Source organism: Physeter macrocephalus, chromosome 4, assembly GCF_002837175.3.
Source record: "Physeter macrocephalus isolate SW-GA chromosome 4, ASM283717v5, whole genome shotgun sequence".
Taxonomy (NCBI): Eukaryota; Metazoa; Chordata; class Mammalia; order Artiodactyla; family Physeteridae; genus Physeter; species Physeter macrocephalus.
Window position 1 is genome coordinate 34,800,515 of NC_041217.1, and position 21,094 is coordinate 34,821,608.

The 21,094-nt window shown below is 41.3% G+C and overlaps 1 protein-coding gene across 1 annotated transcript in view; it reads left to right on the top strand.

The window, feature by feature from the left end:
• The window catches only part of KCNH1 (potassium voltage-gated channel subfamily H member 1), a 436,627-nt gene that overhangs the window by 207,163 nt on the left and 208,370 nt on the right, over positions 1-21,094 (top strand). The gene's annotated exons all lie outside the window — the stretch shown is intronic.

Here is a 21,094-nt window from a genome sequence, read left to right on the forward strand (position 1 = left end):
TGTGTCTAACTGCATCAACCCAACTTGGTACCACCCACCAGCCTGGTTCTTCTTCCTGCTCCTGCCCAGAGTCCTATTACAGAAATTCTCTATGCAGAGCAAACATGCCCAAGTGCTTCACACCTCCCACGGCCTTCCCTAGCCCACCAGGCCTCACAAAACATATTAGTCCTTTCCAACGAAACGGTAATCTCGGCTTCTCTAGAGTCAGTAGTCCAGAGATGGCTCTGGCTGAAAAATAAAGAAACGAAGGAATTTTTAAGTGCGTTTCAGACTAACTGTCTAAACAGCCCCAGCTAGGATCTGACATGAGCACAGGGAGGGCTTGTGCCACATGAGCTCGTGTCCTCCCAGCTCTCTTGGTACATCAATGGGGACTGTTCTAAGCAAACTCGATTCCCATCCAGACATCGCTGTATTTTTGAACTGCTTTATATTTGTGTAATTATCTGTTTAAGGTCTGTCCTCCCCTCTGTAAGCTCCTTAAAGGGAAGGAAAAAAGTCTGTCTCATTTACTGCTGAATTCCCTGGACACAGGGCAGTGCCTGGTGGGCAACAGGCGCTTAGGGTTAAAGAATTATACTTATTTACTACCCTTTTATCCTGAAGTTTCCTCCTTCATGGTGGATCTTATCTACTTCTACTATTATGGGTTTGGGTTTTTAAAAAATCAAACTTCATCATGTATGACTTTGCAGTATTGACTTTTTTAAGAGCAGGATAGTGGTTAACAGCCTGGGCCTTAGCATTTGGCAGACCTGGGCTTGAATCCTGTTCTGCTCACCTAATACCTGTGTGACCGTGGGCAAGCTCCTCAACCTCTCTGTACCTCATTTTCCTCGTCTGCAAAATGGGGACAAGTTTCTTACCTTAAAGTCTTGTTGCAAAGATCAAATGAGATTACAAGTATAAACTGCCTAGTACAGGACCTGGCCCACCAGTTAGTAGTAGTGGTATGTTACAAATCTGTTCTCTATGTCTATGAGTCTGTTTCTGTTTCGTGGATAAGTTCATTTGTGTCATAGTTTAGATTCTACATGTAAGTGATATGGTATTTGCCTTTCTCTTTCTGACTTACTTCACTTAGCATGATAATCTCTGGGTCTGTCCATGTTGCTGCAAATGGCATTATTTCATTCTTTTCTACAGCTGAGTAGTATTCCATTGTATATAGGTACCACGTCTACTTTATTCATCTGTTGATGGACATTTAGGTTGTTTCCATGTCTTGGCTATTGTAAATAGTGCTGCAATGAACATATTTATTTATTTATTTTATTGGATTATAGTTGCTTTACACTGCTGTGTCAGTTTCTGCTGTACAGCAAAGTGAATCAGCCATACATTCACATATATCCCCTCTTTTTTGGATTTCCTTCCCATTTAGGTCACCACAGAGCACCAGGTAGAGTTCCCTGTGCTATACAGTAGGTTCTCATTAGTAACCTATTTTATACATAGTAGTGTATATATGTCAATCTCCATCTCCCAATTCACCCCATCCCCCTTCCCCCTTGGTATCCATACGTTTGTTCTTTATGTCTGTGTCCCTATTTCTGCTTTGCAAATAAGATCATCTATACCATTTTTCTAGATTCAACATATATGCATTAATATCCGATATTTGTTTTTCTCTTTCTGACTTACTTCACTCTGTATGACAGTCTCTAGGTCCATCCACATCTCTGCAAATGACACAGTTTTGTTCCTTTGTATGGCTGAGTGATGTTCCATCGTATATTGTACCCTATCTTCTTTATCCATTTCTCTGTTGATAGACATTTAGGTTGCTTCCAAGTCCTGGCTATTGTAAATAGTGCTGCAGTGAACATAGGGGTGCATATATCTTTTCGAATTACAGTTTTATCCGGATAAATGCCCAGGAGTGGGATTGCTGGATCATATGGCAACTCTATTTTTAGTTTTTTGAGGAACCTTCATACTGTTTTCCATAGCGGCTTTACCAATTTACATTGCCACCAAGGGTGTAGGAGGGTTCCCTTTTCTCCATACCCTCTCCAGCATTTGTTATTTGTAGATTTTTAAATGATGGCCATTTTGCCTGGTCACATTTTGAGAATGGCTCTTCTAGGTATTGGGTTCCCAAAATTAGGATCATGGTCAGATATTTGGGGCTAATCTGGGCAAGGAAATCAGTGAGACTGATTGAAAACCCTGTAAGGTGCTGCACACATCCCAAAGTCTGAGCATCTTCAGCTCCATCTTTCTTCCTCCTCTTGCATCCAGTCAGGTAGATAGCTCTCTGCAGAGACTTCTGGCACCTTTATCTTCTCCATACTTTCTGCCTCCACCCGAGTCCAGGTTCTAATTACCTACCACCTGAATGTCCCCTCCAGGAGTCTCTCTGGGGTATGACACTGTGATGTAGGAGAAAGAGTATGAATTCTGGAGTCATCTAGAACTGGCTGCACATTTCATTTTTCATGAGGCATTGGTTGCCCCAACTGTAAAAGGGGGTAGCCAGGACTCTCCTCAGGGGTCTTATAGTTCTAATGAGATCAAAGTCACACACCTGGCACATGGCCTGTTTCACATTGGGTACTGTACCCACTGAGTCCTGCCAGCTCACTTCTGGGCATCACCAAATCCTCCTCCTCTGAACACCCATGGTACCTAAAGTCAATACTATTTGCATCTACTGCTCACCTGCAGGCTGTGTTGTTTCTTAACAAGTTTCTCAAGATGGTAAGACGGGAGGCAAAACCATGCCCCTTAATGTTTCTGTACCTTCCATGGGGCTGAGGTTTATAAATATGTATTGTTTTGTATAAAAGAAGTAGAGGGTGCATTTTCTGCCCTTGCCAGATGAACAGTTCAGTGGATGACACATTGCATTTGTACAGGGAAATATTGTCGTCCTTAGAAAGTGGTATTATCAACAAGTGACAATCAGCAGGCAGGTCTTATCCATGGACAAGAGATGGCTCCTACAAACGTAGCTGTTTAACAGAGGAGATTTCCAAGGCTTTGCCGAAGGTGGACATATTTTGAGTATTTTTCAAAAAATAACACAATCCACAGAGAGGAAAAATAGGATGTAGTGGCTTAGAGTTATTTAGAAAGATGTTAGACTCAGCCAGGTGTTACTGGAAGAGCCACCTGAGAGGTGGGCCTGACAAGTTACTAAGCAGCCACTCCCACCAGCCCCATCATCATGCCAGGTACTGAGGAAACCCTCTCTTCTTAGAGCCTGCAGACTGGTGCAGGCTCTAAGAAGAGAGGGCTCTTCTGGTCTTGGAGCAGTGGCTCTCCCTCTCTGTTTTCTGCCTCTTGGCTCCCTCTGTGACTTGACCCCCTGAAAGTCCTCAGAATGGCAGGAAACAAAAGCCCAGGAAAAGGTATTTAAAGGCAGGATTTGCTTTTTGCTCTCCTAAGTACACCGCCCCTCCCCCCTCATACCTGCAAAGGCAGGTGTGCATGCAAGGCCTGTACCTACTTGGAGCAAGGAAGAGAAAACCATAGCCAGAGCAATGTAAAATCCAAATGAATATCTCAGTAAATGCTCTTGTCTCATTAGAAGATCATAGAAGGGCTCTTGTCTGATTTCCTGCTCCACTGGAGCCTGCAGGAGCCCCGGATGGAGGACTGGGGTGTCATCGTCACATGTCTGGGAGAGAACAATTGATCTCCTTGGCTCCCCGTGCAGGGCACCACAGAGTGTTTGAGATGGAAGGCAGTCCCTAAAGCGGATCCCTAATCTCTAATGTCCTGATGAGATTATAACCAACCCAGATAGAATGGGTAATTATTTGTCTTAGGTTTCAAGATTTTTAAGCCAGACCTTCTACAGTCTTCTTGCCTGCCCAGTTTTGTGTTCAGTTCATGTAGCTTCATCTGCTCCCAGATAAGAGGATTTCCACTTCTCTTTTCTGCTGAAGGAAGCACAACTGGCTGACCTCTTTCTCTTATGGGCCCTTAGCTGGCTTAAGGACCAACCCCTGTCTGTGCTCTCCATCACTGTGGTCAAGTTGCCTTTGAGTCATCTAGGTGTTAGTCGCCATGGTGCTGGCTTAGCCAGAGGTCATTTCTGATCCGACTGTGATTATACAAACCCCAGGGCCATGGAATGTTCCTTCTTGAAGAAGATCATTGCACTGAAATGTGTGGACTGGTTATGGGCAAGGGTTTCTTTGCCAAAACCAAATAAGCTTGTTTAAAAATGTTGCGGGGACATGGTCTGAGGGGGGGGATCCTATTCTATTGCTTAGAAAAATAGGATCTTTGCTAGAAGAACCCAGAAAAAGATGGCATTTTGTTAGTGTACCATTATCCAAAACCATGGAGTTGTTATCCCCTCCATGGAGTAATAGGAATAGGAAAGCAAAGTCTGCCTTGTTCCTTTTTCTTATTTTCCCTTCTTTTCCTCTTTTGTTCCTGTTCTTTCCTCCTCCCTATTTCCCTGCTTCGTCATCCCCTTCTGTTCTTCCTCTGTCTTCTTTCTTTGTGTATCAGATCAGCGTGAGTTCTCCTAGAAAAAGCTGAACTTGACCCTGGGATGGCAGATGCAGGAACCTGGACTGTCTCCATATCAGGTTGCTAGGCAGGTTCAACTGAGCTTTCTGGAAGAGGCCTTCATTTTTAACCATAGATCTTTTGTTCATATGTAGAATAAACTACATTCTTCAGAGATTTAGCTGAGGTTCTAGGACCTAGGACCTTATTCTTTCCTTATTCTATCTGCTTGCTCGCCAAATTCTGCTCCTCAGCCAGTCTGTCCAAGGTGGAGACAGGAAAAAATGAAAGAAGAAAAATCTCCAGTCTTCATGGGGGCAGTCTTTGAGCTTATGTTTATCACAGCTTTACCCCTGAACTGCTTAGGAGTTTGAAGGCAACGGCCCACAGCCTGGTTACTGGTTAGGTTTTCTGTAGGGTTTCGGTTTTTGATGGCAGGGATTTGTCAGGTAACATTTCAGAAAGATCCTGTATATTGATGACACCAACTTCATCAGTTACCTCTGATCTGGGGTAGTTGAGACTAAGATCTTAGAATTAAGGACTGGGAAAACTAGTTCTAGACTTTGTCATTTAATCACTTTGGATTGTGGTTTCTGTATGTAAAATGAGGGAGCATGGTCCTGTCTTAACTAAGGTCCAGGGATGGGAAGGATTTACGGAGATTGTTGGTATAAAAGCTCCTTGTCGTAGCTCACATTAAGTTTCTTCTCACACACCCTAACTCATGATAAGCAGTACCAGTAACAGTTGTTGACAACCTACATTACCCAGGATCTCTGGTGGCTGTCTGCAGTATTTACAGCCACCAGAGGTCCTGGGTAATGTAGGTTGTCATTAGGATTGCTTGTCTGATGATCTGTCTATTTTAATCTCAGTTGCATGATGAGGTTTAGGGGGTGTTTGTGCCCATGAGTGAGCCTGCATGTGATTTAGCTCTCTTGGGGAAATGAAGGGAAAGAGATGGTCCTGCTAAGTTGGAACAATGTGAGAACCAAGGAAGAATATGAAGCCAGGAAATGAGGAGCCCCTGCCTTCTTCCTTTTCAACAGCCTCCTCCAAAGAGCCTTTTTCTTTGGTTTGGGCCATATCTCTTCTCTGATAACTATCTCTAACTGTCTTCTGCTCTCAACTTTTATCCCTGCCCTACATTTGGTGGTCCTGATGTCTTTGACTCCAGATCTCTGTTGATAATAGGTGTATGGGGAGATAATTATGAGCCAGAGGGGCCTTCTATTGCATCCTGCGAGCAGATGAGATATGGTACCTCATCTCTCATCTTCCTTCCCCACCTAACCAACATATCAGCTTCTGATGCCTTGTTAGGGATGTATTAGAGGACTTCCTGTTTCATAAAGGGATGAAACAGAGGACCTACGTAGTCTCTTTCAACCCTGAAATGCTATTAGTGTCCTATGGATCACCCATGCCATTCCCCATTGTGTTTGAAGCAATGGCAAAAGTCACCATACCTCTGTGATACTGCATTAACCTTTGTCAATTACTGTGCCAGGCATGTGTTAAGATATGAAGATGAATAAAGCACAGACCCTATCTTTAAGGAGCTCAGCGTCCAGTGGAATGGTAGACACATAAACTGAGTGTTAATATTGCAGTGTGATTGATTGGGTCAAGATTGAGTAACAAGGTTGGATTTACCCTCTTTCCTAAAAACAAAACAAAACAAAACAAAATAGATGAAACAATACTTTTATAAATTTATTTTATTTATTTATTTTTGGCTGTGTTAGGTCTTCATTCTCTCATCTTCCTTCCCCACCTAACCAACATATCAGCTTCTGATGCCTTGTTAGGGATGTATTAGAGGACTTCCTGTTTCATAAAGGGATGAAACAGAGGACCTATGTAGTCTCTTTCAACCCTGAAATGCTATTAGTGTCCTATGGATCACCCATGCCATTCCGCATTGTGTTTGAAGCAATGGCAAAAGTCACCATACCTCTGTGATACTGCATTAACCTTTGTCAATTACTGTGCCAGGCATGTGTTAAGATATGAAGATGAATAAAGCACAGACCCTATCTTTAAGGAGCTCAGCGTCCAGTGGAATGGTAGACACATAAACTGAGTGTTAATATTGCAGTGTGATTGATTGGGTCAAGATTGAGTAACAAGGTTGGATTTACCCTCTTTCCTAAAAACAAAACAAAACAAAACAAAATAGATGAAACAATACTTTTATAAATTTATTTTATTTATTTATTTTTGGCTGTGTTAGGTCTTCATTGCTGCGTGCAGGCTTTCTCTAGTTGCGGCGATTGGGGGCCACTCTTTGTTGCGGTGCGCGGGCTTCTCATTGAGGTGGCCTCTCTTGTTGCAGAGCACAGGCTCCAGGCACGCAGGCTTCAGTAGTTGTGGCACACGGGCCCAACAGTTGCAGCTCGCGTGCTTTAGAGTGCAGGCTCAGTAGCTGTGGCTCATGGGCTTAGTTGCTCCGCGGCATGTGGGATCTTCCTGGACCAGGGCTCGAACCCATGTTCCCTGTATTGGCAGGCGGACTCCTAACCACTGCGCCACAAGGGAAGCCCTGAAACAATGCTTTTAAAGATACTGGGCATCAAGCAATGAAGGATGGTGATCCTTGAGACACAGGAAGTAAATGAGGTTAACCATGTGATTCCCCCAGCTTACTGCCTTGGGAGAATTTCCGGGCCATGGGTGCAGGCAGGGGAAACCCAGGTAGAGGCAGAGCCTGAGGAGATGGAGCTGAGAGTCTGGGGCAGACCAAGGTAGCGAGATTTCACAGAATAGAGTGTCAAACAGAAGATGGCTGCACAGAGGAGAACTCTGGAGATATGCTGAGTGTCTCCCTGGAGTCTTCAGGAGAACACTAATTAGTGCATGTCAAGGAAGAAACTACCCAAGACTAGGGAAAGGACTAGCCGAAAGGATAAAATAGTGCTTGGTGCTCACACAGGGCTGAGAACAGTGACTATTCCCGCCAACCAGCCTGAATTCGTAGGCATTGGGTTGAGTTTTCAGGAGATTCTTTCCTCGGTAGTGGGGAATAATCAGCTTTGGACTAAAGGCTGCCTTCGTCCAACCTAGCAAATCTCAAAAGCAAGACCTGCAAGGATCAAACTGTTTCCAAGTGACTAAACTGTGTCCCAGAACAAGTCTCAAGAATATATTATAGGTATACAAAAATACCAGCACCCAGAAAGCTCAAATTCACAAAGTCGGGCATTCAGTAAAAAATTAACAGTTAGACAAAGAAGGAAGAAAATACAATGCATGATGAGAAGAAAAATCAGTTAATCAAAACTGATCCAGAACTGATGCAGATGTTAGCATTGGTAGACGAAGACACTAAATTAGTTATTCTAACTGTATTCCTTAAGTTACAAAAGTTGAGACATGGAAGATTTTTTTTGGGGGGGGATCCAGATCAGGCTTCTAGACTTGAAAAGTACAGTGTCTGAGGTTTTAAAAAATAATGCACTGGATGGGATTAATGGCAGAAGCAGACACTAGACACTGCAGAAGAAAAGATTAATGGACTTTAAGACATAGCAATAAAAGCTATCCATGATGAAACTCAGAGAGAAAAGAACTTAAAAAAATGAACAGAGCATCAGTGAGCTATGGCAGAACTTCAAGGGGCTAATATACATGTAACTGGAGTCCTTGAAAAGGATGAAAGGACAAAAGCAATATTTGAAGAAATAATGGCTGAAAAATTTCCAAACTTGGTGAAAACTATGAAGTCACAGATCCAAGAACCCAGGAAATCCCATGCACCAGAAATATGGGGGGAAACAACCTACACCGAGGCACAGCATAATCAAATTGTTCAAGATCAGTGTTAAAAAGAAACTGTTAAGAGCAACCAGAGAGAAAAACATGTTGTATACTAAGGAACAAAGATATCAGATTTCTCACTGGAAACAATGCAAGTAGAAGACAATGGAGCACCATCTTTAAAGTAGTGAAAGGAAGGGAGGAGGGGAGGAAGGAGGGAAGCCCTACCAGCCTAGAATTCTATATACAGCAAAAATATCTTTCAAAAATAATGGTGAAATGAAGACATTTAAGACATACAAAATCTGAAAAAATTTATTACCAATAGACAAGCACTATAAAAAATGTAAACAGAAGTCTTTCAGACTAAAAAGAAAATGGTACTGGATGGAAATATGGGTCCATATAAAATGAAGAGGACCAGAAATGATTGCCTCTCTGCCTGAATAGGTATCTCCTCAAGCAGAAAGTGGAGAAAGGCTGTACCTGACAGAGGGTACTGCATTTGCAAAAACAATGAGCCTGGTTTGCAGTTGAGTTCCAGGCATCAGGGAATGATAAGTGTGACTGCGGGAAGGGGACAGGGGCTAATCGTGAGAGTTTATTCTTGACTTCAGTCTTGGTTTGTGCTCAGTAATGCCGCCTGAAGGCAAATAGGAGATGGTGTTGGCTTCAGATACTCAACTAAACTGAGAAATTGCCCTTCAGAGGTTTGAGTAACTGTCTGGGTCCAAGTAGGGGAACTTTCGTCCTGAGCTTGTCCTAGAAGAGTGAAGTACACTCACAGTAGGCCAGTGACAGATCTTTTCCCCCCTGCCTGGGGTCTCCTCTGGAAGGGATGAAAGACACTTATCCGAAGATGTCATTCAGCTTCAGCTCAGGAATTGTGGTACAAACTGGCATGAACACCTGGCAGAGAGCAGGACAGTTTGTGAACAGACATCTGCAGCTCTGCCCAGCACAGCCTTGCTTGGGGAGTGACTACCTCCCTGATGCAAACATGGCTCCAGGCCAGGCCTGAGGAGTGAGGGGAGGGATGGAGGGTGGTGAGCAGGCTTCCTGGCTGCTGCTGCTCTTCTCCCACCAACAGTGGGAGTGACCCTAAGGTTAAGGAGAGATCAGTTTGGGGTCTGAATGCGGGCCTGGACTTGAGGGCCCACCTCCATGACTTACAAGTTGTGTGCCCTTGGGCAAAGACACTTAATCTACCTGAACTTTAGATTCTTCATCTATGTAATAGAGCTGGGAGGAACTTTTCTACCTACCTCAGGATCCTTGAGGCTCATAAGGTGATAGGTGCAAGAGTGCTTTGTGAGCGCTCAGGTGCTCTACAGGTACTGATGTTCTTGGGGGGAAGGGGAGCCCTCTCAAGTAGCTCTTGAGAAGGAGGCTGCCTTTGCTGTAGATACCATGTTGTTGGACTTGATACTGTTGAAGCTGAAGATGGCCAGGCATGGTCCTTGCCTGGCATTAGAGTGAGGCTTGTTGAAGGCTCTGTCCTTTTCAAAGAGTAATGGCCCTTTAAAGGGTAATGGCCTTGGCTCTATGCATGCACGTGCTTGTGGGTGCAACAATTTCTCTGTCTTCTCTTTGCTGCTTCCCAGTTTCTTTTTCTGTCCGTAACTCTCCCTAGATCTGATGTAGGTGTCCAAGGGCACGGCTTAGAGCTGTTAGTGGCTGCAGAACTGATAGAGGCTGATAGATCATTGTCCAGAGGCTGGGATGGGATGAAGAGGTTTGCATCAGACCAGATCTAACTCAGGCCCTTGGTCTAACCATCTATATTTAATCCTTTGATGAACCTTGTCCAGTAGTCATTCATCAGTGCAATGAATATCGCTTGAATCTCTTTATTTCAGACTCTGTACTAGGTTTTGTTTCTTTTTCCTGAATAGTCCAAATTCAATCAAACTTGCTTGGAATTGATGAAACTGAGCTGGCCAAGACAGAATATCATAAGCCTATGAATTTGTATAGCTCTTTCTTTATACCCTACAACGCTGTTCTCATGGCTGCCTTGAATACTCTCAATGACACTATGAGGTATGCAATGTAATTTTTGTGCACTCGAAGATAGCCTGGCTGGAATGAAAATAGATTAAGCAGCTTGCTCAAGGTTGCACAGCTAGTAGGTGATGGGCTCAGGATTCAATCCTAGCTTCTGATTCTAGAATCCCAGTGTCATTCATAACAGGACACAGTGTGCCTCATCCGTGAGGAAGGCCTACAACTGCTAGGATGTGTGCTTTGTGTTGTTCTAGGGCCAAGAGAGGGTTTGTAGAGAAACTCCTTCATCCCCAGATCTGGTCTGGTCTCTGGTGATCAAGCACCAACATGCAGGAGACAGGCTGACTTGGTTAGGCTCCCATGTATCAGCCAGGAAAGAAGAGCTTTTCTCTATCGGAAGCAAATCCCTGACGGCATCCTTTGTCTTCATTAGCACACATTCACTGCTCTAAGGCAGTGAGCTTACCACCTATGACTGAATTCATTTACATTCATTTCTCTGAAAAGGCCTAGACTCCAATTGAAAGTTTTGCTAAATACTCCCCGCCACCCCCCACCCCGCAACTTCATACCTAGCGCTTGTTTCTGGTCTATTGGATTTGTAATTTAGGGAGAAGATTAGGTGACTTTATTTTTTAGGGCAGGATTTATTCCTTTTAACCCCCAGCACTGCTACCGGAATTTATTACTCATTCCTGCTAAATGTTGGTGGCTGCGTGCTTCACAGTCTTTTTCACAGTTTCTGTGTTTTACCGAGTATTAATGACTCCATTTTGCAGAGTGATAATGTGGTGATGCTTTTTCTTTTCAGGGCTGAAAAGCTTTAGAGATTCTGCCTGATGTGGCTTCTAATTAGGATGCAAATTAGATACAAGCATTGACTTCTTCCTTCTAAACAAATAGAAACACCTCAGCAATTTTCCAGCAAGCACATTCAGCCTGAAATGGGAATGATTTTCCCTCCTACTCCTCATCCTCCTTATGTTTGTGTCTTCTTCCCCATCTTGGCTGCTCACAATCACACCAAAATCTTCTCTGACTCACAGCAAAGGAGTCAGCAAGTTCCCCTTCTAAACTTGAATGTTTAATGCTTTGGAGTACTTGAATGTTTAATGCTTTGGAGTAATGGAGGTGCCACTGGGTTTGCCATGTGATCCTGCTCTGGTCTCTGCAAGTCCAGGTCTCAGCACTCAAGAATCTTGAGGGTGATTTTTGATCTTGAGGAATCAAAAATCTGAGGAATGAGGTCAGATGTGTTCTTGAGTGGTGGCATAAGATAATTCCTTCCAGAACTAACTCTCTGAATCTATCCTGAGGCCTTCCTCAATAGGAATTTAACTTCTTTCTCTCGTCTTCACATGGAGATGGGCTTTGCCCGATCGCTATTTTGTTAGAATATTGCTTACTTGCTTGATATGTGCATCCGTAAGTACACATGGCACGAAGCATTGCCTTTGGGGCACTGCTTCTTTTAACAATATCTAAAGGAGTTCTTTCAGCTAGAGATTCCATAAAGCCCAAAGATGCCAGCATACAGAAATAACTAAGTACAATATTGAATTCATTTACCAGATTAGTAATTCAGAAACAGAATTAAGTGACTTCATTATTTATGCATTTAATTTATTTCTGTGCATTTGTATGTTTGGCTTATATTGTCAATGACAGGAGGAAAGGGACTATTCATTCACTCATTCATTTGGTACCACCTGTATTCCAGGCAGTCTCTTATTGGGAATACTGTGATGAGCCAGATAGACAAGGTCCCTGCCATCCTGATGGAGAAACAGAAAAATAAGTAGTAACTAGATGGAGGAGATCAAGATGGCAGAGTAGGAGGATGTGGTACTCACCTCCCTCCATAAACACATCAAAAATACATCTATATGTGGAAAAGTTCTCTCTGAAAATTAACTGGAAACTGACAAAAACACTCCTGTACAACTAAGGCTGTAAAAATGATCCACACAGAATCGTATAGGAAGGGAAGAGAAGGGATAATGTTGGGACCTGTGCCCCATGGAGGGGACTCAGAGGAAAAGGAGGTTACATGGAGGGAGATCTTCCCTGGGGAGTGAGTGGTTTGAGCCACATATTGCATGCCCAGCCTGCCCTGCAGCACAGCTCCAAACCAGGACGATGGTGGCAGAGGCCAAGGAGAAAGCTCAGCTGTGAGGGACAAAGATGCAGACCTGAATTAGTCGGGCTTAAACCAGCAGATCAGAAGGGATAATGTTGGGACCTGTGCCCCATGGAGGGGACTCAGAGGAAAAGGAGGTTACATGGAGGGAGATCTTCCCTGGGGAGTGAGTGGTTTGAGCCACATATTGCATGCCCAGCCTGCCCTGCAGCACAGCTCCAAACCAGGACGATGGTGGCAGAGGCCAAGGAGAAAGCTCAGCTGTGAGGGACAAAGATGCAGACCTGAATTAGTCGGGCTTAAACCAGCAGTGGATCAGAAGCAGACCCGATATCTGTCTCTGGCCAGACCACCACAGTCCACGTCCAGAGCCATGCCAAAAGCCCACACAGGCCCCTCTCACTCCAGCACTGCTCTGGGGTGAGGGTGCCAGTGCTGGAAATGGGGAGAGCACACACTTAAAGGGAATGGAACCAGCTTGGACTCAACCCTCAGGGCTTCTGCTCCAGCAGCTTGAGACCTGCCCCCACCCCTGGTAGGGCAGTGATGGCCACTGAGCAGAGAAACCCCACCTCACACCTGGCACTGTATCTAGCCCCTCCGTTTCTAGGTCCACCTCTTACCAAGGTGATAGCTTCCAGCACTCCCTGAGGAAAGATGTGACCTGTGTTCACATCAAATCCAGCTATCCCACCAAAACCACTGGGCACGTGCAGACTGTGTCGGAATGCTCTCACATAAGGACAGTCCTTCAAAACCACAATATAGAACTGTTTCACCTCATTTCATAGCAACAGAGAAAGTTAAGCAAAATGAAAAGGCAGAGGAATTAGTTTCAATTGAGAGAGCAAGAGAAAATCCCTGAAAAAGAATGAAAAAGAAGTGAACAATTTACCAGATAAAAAATTCAAAGCATTAGTAATAGGAATACTAGCAGAATTAGGGAAGAGAATGGATGAACACAGTGAGAATTTTAACAAGGAACTAGAAAATATTAAAAAAAAGACCCAATCAGAAATGAAGAATTCAATAACTGAAATGAAAAATACACTAGAGGGGATTAACAGCAGATTAGGTGTTACAGAAGAAGGCATAAATGGTCTGGAAGATAGAATAATGGAAATCACCCAATCAGAAGAGCAAAAAGAAGTATTTTTTAAAAAGTTAAAGCAGTTTAAGGGATCTCTGGATACCATCAAGTGTATCAACATTCACATTATAGGGGTCCCAGAAGGAGAAAAGAGAAGAGAGTCAAATATATTTGATGAAATTATGGCTGCAAAATTCCCAAAGCTGAAGAAGGAAACAGATATCCACGTAGAGGAAGCACAGAGGATCCCAAACAGGATGAACCCAAACAGACCCACACCAAGACACATAATTAAAACGGCAAAAGTTAAAGAGAATTATAAAGGCAACAAGAGAAAAGCAAAGAGTCATATACAAGGGAACCCCCTTAAAGCTCTTAGCTGATTTCTCTGCAGAAACTTTACAGGCCAGAAGGGAATGGCATTATATAGTCAAAGTGCTGAAAGGGAAAACCCAGCAACCTAGGATACTCTACCCAGCAATATTATCATTTAAGATTGAAGGAGAGATAAAGAACTTCTCAGACAAACTAAAAGAGTTCATCAATACTAAACCTACCCTAAAAGAAATGTTAAAGAGTCTTCTCTAAGTGGAAAAGAAAAGGTATAACACGTGGTATGAATCCATAGGAAAGGAAAAATTCCACTAGTAAAGGCAAATATATAGTAAAGGCTGAGGATCAACCACTTAAATAATATAGTATGAAGATTAAAAGACAAAAAACTATAAAATCAGTTATGACTACAGTAATCAGCAAAGGGATAAACATGAAGATATGAAATATGACATCACAAAATATGGGGAGGAGAGTAAAAAAATGTAGATCGTTTAGAACATGTTTGAACTTAAATGACTACCAGTTTAAAACAAGTAGATATGCTTATAGGTCAATGTATATGAACTGCATGGTAACCACAAATGAAAACCTACAATAGATACACAACAACTAGAGAGAAAGGAACACAACCATACCACTGAAGAAAATCACCAAACCATAAGGGAAGAAACAAAAATAAGAAAAAAACAGAATAACTAAAAACTACTGGAAAACAATATAATGGCAGTAAGTATATACTTATCAATAATTACTATGACTATCAATGGACTGAATGCTCGAGTCAAGAGATGTAAGGTTGCTGAGTGGATAAAAAAACAAGACTCATCTATTTGCTGCTTATGAGAGACTCACCTCAGAGCTAAAGACACACAGACTGAAAGTGAGGGGATGGAAAATGATGTTTCATGCAAACAGAAATGGTAATAAATCAGGGATAGCAATACTCATATAAGACAAAATAGACTTTAAAACAAAATCTATAACAAAACACAAAGAAGGGCATTATATAATGATAAAGGGATCAATAGAAGAGGATATTGTACTTGTTAACCTATGTACCCAATAGTTGAGCAACTAAATATGTAAATAAAATATTAACAGACATAAAGGGAGAAATTGACAATAATTCTATAACAGTAGGGGACTTTTAATATCCCACTTACATCGATGGACAGATCATCCAGATAGAAAATCAGTAAAAAAAAACAGTGGGCTTAAATGACACAATAGACCAGTTAGACTTAATAGGTATCTACGGGACATTCCATCGAAAAACAGCAGAATACACATTCTTTTCAAGTACACATGGAATGTTCTCCAGGATAGATCACATGCTAGGCCACAAATCAAGTCACAACAAATTTAAGAGGATAGAAATTATATCAAGCATTTTTTTCTGGCCACAAAAGTATGAAACTAGAAATCAGTTGCAATAAGAAAAATGTGAAAAGCACAAGCACATTGTTGTGGATAATAAACAACATGCTACTAAAAAACCAATGGGTCAATGAAGAAATCAAAGAGGAAATCAGAAAATACTGATAAAAATGACAATGGAAACACAACTTTCCAAAAATCTATGGGATGCAATAAAAGCAATTCTAAGAGCGAAGTTTATAGCAATACAAGCTTACCTCAAAAAAAAACAAGAAAAATTTCAAACAACCTAACCTACCATCTAAAGGAATTAGAAAAAGAACAAACAAAGCCTGAAGTCAGCAGAATGAAGGAAATAATAAAGATCAGAGAGGAAATAAATAAAACAGAGATCAAAAAAGAAAATATTAATAAAAAGATTAATTAAACCAAGAGCTGGTTTTTTGAAAAGGTCAAGAAAATTGATAAACCTTTAACTAGGTTCATGAAGAAAAGAGGGAGTACCCAAATAAACAAAATAAGAAATGAAAGAGGAGAAATAACAGCCAATACCACAGAAATACAAACAGCCATGAGTGAACACTACAAATAGTTATATGCCAACAAATAAATAAAACAGAGATCAAAAAAGAAAATATTAATAAAAAGATTAATTAAACCAAGAGCTGGTTTTTTGAAAAGGTCAAGAAAATTGATAAACCTTTAACTAGGTTCATGAAGAAAAGAGGGAGTACCCAAATAAAAAAATAAGAAATGAAAGAGGAGAAATAACAGCCAATACCACAGAAATACAAACAGCCATGAGTGAATACTACAAATAGTTATATGCCAACAAATAGAACTAGAAGAAATAGACAAATTTCTAGAAACATACAACCTTTCAAGACTGAATCAGGAAGAAATAGATAATCTGAACAGGTGGATCACTAGTAGTAAAATTGAATTTGTAATACAAAAACTCCAAGCAAACAAAAGTCGAAGACTGGATGGCATCACAGGTGAATTCGGTCAAACATATGAAGAAGATATAATACCTGTCCTTCTCAAACTATTCCAAAAAATTGAAGAGGCAGGAACACTCCCAAATTCATTCTATGAGGCAACCATTATCCTGATACCAAAACCAGAAAAAGATACTACAAAAAGAGAAAATTACAGGCCAATATCTCTGATAAATATAGATGCAAAAATCCTCATCAAAATATTAGCTAACTGAATTCAACAATATGTAAAAAGGATCATACACCAGGATCAAGTGGGATTTATTACAGGGATGCAAGGATGCTTCAGTATTCACAAATCAATCAGTATGATATACCACTTAACAAAAGGAAGGATAAAATCACGTGATCATCTCAATACACACAGAAAAAAGCATTTGACAAAATTCAACATCCATTCAGGATAAAAACTCATCAAGTTGGTATAGAGGGAACAAATCTCAAAATAGTAAAGGCCATTTATGACAAACTCACAACTAAAATCATACACAATGGTGAGAAGCTAGAAGCCTTTCCTCTAAAATCAGGAACAGATCAAGGATGCCCACTCTCACCACTTCTACTTAACATAGTATTGGATGTCCTAACCACAGCAGTCAGACAAGAAAAAGAAATAAAAGGCATCCAAATTTGAAGGGAAGAAGTAAAACTGTCACTATTTGCAGATGACATGATACTATATATAGAAAACCCTAAAGTCTCCACCAAAAAAACTATTAGAGCTGATAAATGAATTCAGCAAAGTTGTAGGATACAGGATTAATATACAGAAATCCATTGCTTTTCTATACATTAATAATGAACTATCAAAATGAGAAAGCAAGATAACAGTCCCATTTAAAATCACATTAAATTAATCAAATACCCAGGAATAAACTTAACCAAGGAGGTGAAAGACCTATACTCTGAAAACCATAAGACACCAATGAAGGAATTTGAAAATAATACAAAGAAATGGAAAGATATCCTATGTTCTTGAATTGGAAGAATTAATATTGTTAAAATGTCTATACTACCCAAAACAGTCTACAGATTTAGTGCAATCCCTATAAAATACCCATGACATTTTTTGCAGAGCTAGAACAAATAATCCTAAAATTTATGTGGAACCACAAATGACCTCAAATTGCCAAAGCAATCTTGAGAAAAAAGAACACAGCTGGAGGTATCGTGCTCCCAGACTTCAGACTACACTACAAAGCTACACTAATCAAGACAGCATGGTACCGGCACAAAAACAGACATATAGTTCAGTGGGATAGAATAGAGAACCCAGAAATAAACCCACATACCTATGGTCAATTAATCTACAACAAAGTAGGCAAGATTATACAATGGAGATAAAGCAGTCTCTTCAATAAGTGGTGCTGGGCATAAAAAGGAACGAAATTGGGTCATTTGTAGAGATGTGGATGGATCTAGAGACTGTCATACAGAGTGAAGTAAGTCAGGAAGAGAAAAACAAATATCACATATTAACACATATATGTGGAACCTAGAAAAATGGCACAGATGAACCGGTTTGCAGGGCAGAAATAGAGACAGATGTAGAGAACAAACATGGACACCAAGAGGGGAAAGTGTGGGGGGTGTGGGGGGTGGGATGAACTGGGAGATTGGGATTGACATGTATACACTGATGTGTATATAATTGATGACTAATAAGAACCTGCTGTATAAAAAAATAAAATTCAAAAACTCAAAAATAAAAGTGGTGCTGGGAAAACTGGACAGTTATATGTAAAAGAATGATATTAGAACATTCTCTAACACCATATACAAAAATAAACTCAAAGTGGATTAAAGACCTAAATGTAAGACCAGAAATCATAAAACTCCTAGAAGAGAACATAGGCATAATGCTCTTTGACGTAAATTGGAGCAAAAAATTTTTTGAATCTGTCTCCTAAGGCAAATCAAATAAAAGCAAAAAACAAATAAAACAAATTAGACCTAATTACTTAAAAGCTTTTGCACAGCAAAGGAAACCATCAACAAAATGAAAGACAACCTACTGAATGGGAGAAAATATTTGCAAATGATATGACCAATAAGGGGTTAATATCCAAAATGTATAAGTAACTCATACAATTCAATACCAAAAAAAAAAAAAAAAAAAAAAAGCCTGATTTAAAAAGTGGGCAGGGCTTCCCTGGTGGCGCAGTGGTTGAGAAGCCGCCTGCCGATGCAGGGGACACGGGTTCGTGCCCCGGTCCGGGAAGATCCCACATTCCGCGTAGTGTCTGGGCCTGTGAGCCATGGCCGCTGAGCCTGCGCGTCCGGAGCCTGTGCTCCGCAATGGGAGAGGCCACAACATGAGAGGCCCGCATACCACAAAAAAAAAAAAAAAAAAAAAAAAAGGTGGGGGGCAGAAGATCCAAGTAGACATTTTTCCAAAGAAGACATACAGATGGCCAACAGGCCCATGAAAAGGTGCTCAGAATGGCTATCATCAAAAGACCACAAATAACAAATGTTGGCAAGGATGTGGAGAAGGGGAATCTTTGTACACTGTGGGAATGGAAATTGGTACAGTCATTATGGAAATTCCTAAAAAACTAGAGAGAGAACTATCATATGATCTAGGAGTTCCACTTCTGGGTATATATCTGAAGAAAATGAAAACATTAATTTGAAAAGATACATGCACCCCAATGTTAAGAGCAGCATTATTTATAGTTGCCAAGATATGGAAGCAGCCTAAGTATCTATCAACAGATGAATGGATAAAGAAGCTGTAGTATATACAATGGGATATTACTCAGGCATAAAAAAGAATGAACTGTTGCCATTTGCAACAACATGGATAAACCTACAGAGTATTATGCTAAGTGAAATAAGTCAGAGAAAGACAAATACCGTTTGTTATCACTCATATGTGGAATCTAAAAAATAAAACGAATGTATGTAAAACAAAACAGAAACAGACTTAACAGTTATAGAGAACAAAGTACTGGTTACCAGTGGGGAGAGGGAAGTGGGGAAGGGCAAGATAGGGGTATGGGATTGAGAGATACAAACTACTATGTATAAAATAGGTAAGCAACAAGGATATTTTGTATAGCATAGGGAAATACAGTCACTGTTCATAATAACTTTATGTGGAGTATAATCTTTAAAAATATTGAATCACTATGTTGTACACCTGGAACTAAGTAACACTTGAATCAACTATGCTTCAGTGAAAATAAATAAAGTAAGTAGTAACTATGCCCATTGGTGGGTGTGCTATGAGTACTTAGGCTATAGATATCTTGTATACGTTCCTCAGAAGGTTAATATAGCAATAAGCACGTAGAAGTTGTTCAGTTATTTGCAGAACACATGAATTGAATAATTTGTATGCAATAGTGCAGTGAGAAAATGGGCACAAATTTGGGGAGGAAGTTTTGGGTGGTAATGGGGTCCCCTCATTGTCAGTACTGCTGCCAGTGAAGCTGGTGTGTGTTGATGCAGGTGTGGAAATGGGGCATTTCGCGTCCTGCTAGCTAAGACTTTGATGGCCTGTTCACTTCCTGAGGTTGCCGTTTCCTTCATGCCCCCGTGGAAGCTGGGGTTCAGAACCACTTTTCTATTTGATTTAGGTACTGATGAGACTCCCTGTGTCACTACAGTCAGTGTCCTACTTCAGATTCTGCAGCCCATCTTCTGCCCTCCTGCTAAGCCCCTGCCCTTGCTCCCTTCTCTCTTCTTTTCCACACAAATGAGCAGATCAGTTACACCTCTAATTAGGGATGGCATAGCTGAACACCTAGAAAGCCTCCTTCTGCCTCCGGTGACAAATAGCACATCCTGCAAGCAAGTTATTTATCCTGACTGGTGAGCTGTGGAAGTCAGGCTTGGTGGTATTCGCATTTTTTTTTTTTTTTAGTTCGGGGGAAAGCTGCGCCCTAAATTGACTTAGAATTTCCCTGAGGAAAGAGGAATCACTTGGGAAGTGGTTAACTCAAGCTGAGAGCTAGGGTTAAGGGCTGGGGAAGGAGGGGTGGAGAGGGCAAGCTGGTATATTTAATCCATTTTGAGTTGATTTTTATAGTGACCCGCTGGAGGTAGAGCAAATTATGCCTGCATTTGGCCATGGACTTAGAGGGCTGTAATGGTGCTAAGTTACAATAAGGGCACTAAAGGATTCCATGAGAAAACTAGATGTCCTTTGCAGCCCCACACAGAGCCCAGTAGTTTGTGTTCCTTGCTGCTTCAGTGCTCCTTGAAAGAATACAGATCCCATTGATTTCTTTTGTTTGTGGACAGTAAATGCTGCTGCATTTTCATGGTTCTCAAGAGAAGCCCATAAAATCAAAGGCCCTACAGAGATGGGGGTGGGGCTCAGGGGACCTCTGTAGTTGTAGGGAGAAAGAAGAGCAATGAAGAGATTTCAGTTTTCCTCATAGGTCCATTTACCCCTGGCTATTTTAGTATAATTTCAGTGAATAAGTCTTGGTCCATCCCCGTCTATGGAGGAGTGTAGAATTGAATCTTAGGGAAATGGGCAAAACCACTTTTCCTCCCGTGGTAAGCAATCAGATTCCAAAGAGTGTTTGTCAGTGGAAAAGGGGAAGATGGGGGAAGAATAGGTTTAGGATTGGGGGCAGGGAAGGATAGATGAGGGGTTCAGTTTTGTGTTTGTTAAATTTGAGATGTCAAAGAGAGTTTCTTCCAGGGTTCTTGAATCTGATCTACCAATCTATTTGTCTATCATTGCATAAACATCTACTTTAATGTAGATGTTGAATATGTTTTGACCAGTAGTTCAGTTTTCTTCTTTGCTGTTCTTTTTTTTTACTTATTTATTTTTGGCTGCATTGGGTCTTCGTTGCTGCACGCGGGCTTTCTCTAGTTGCGACTCACGGGGGCTACTCTTCTTTGGGGTGCGCAGGCTTCTCATTGCAGTGGCTTCTCTTGTTGTGG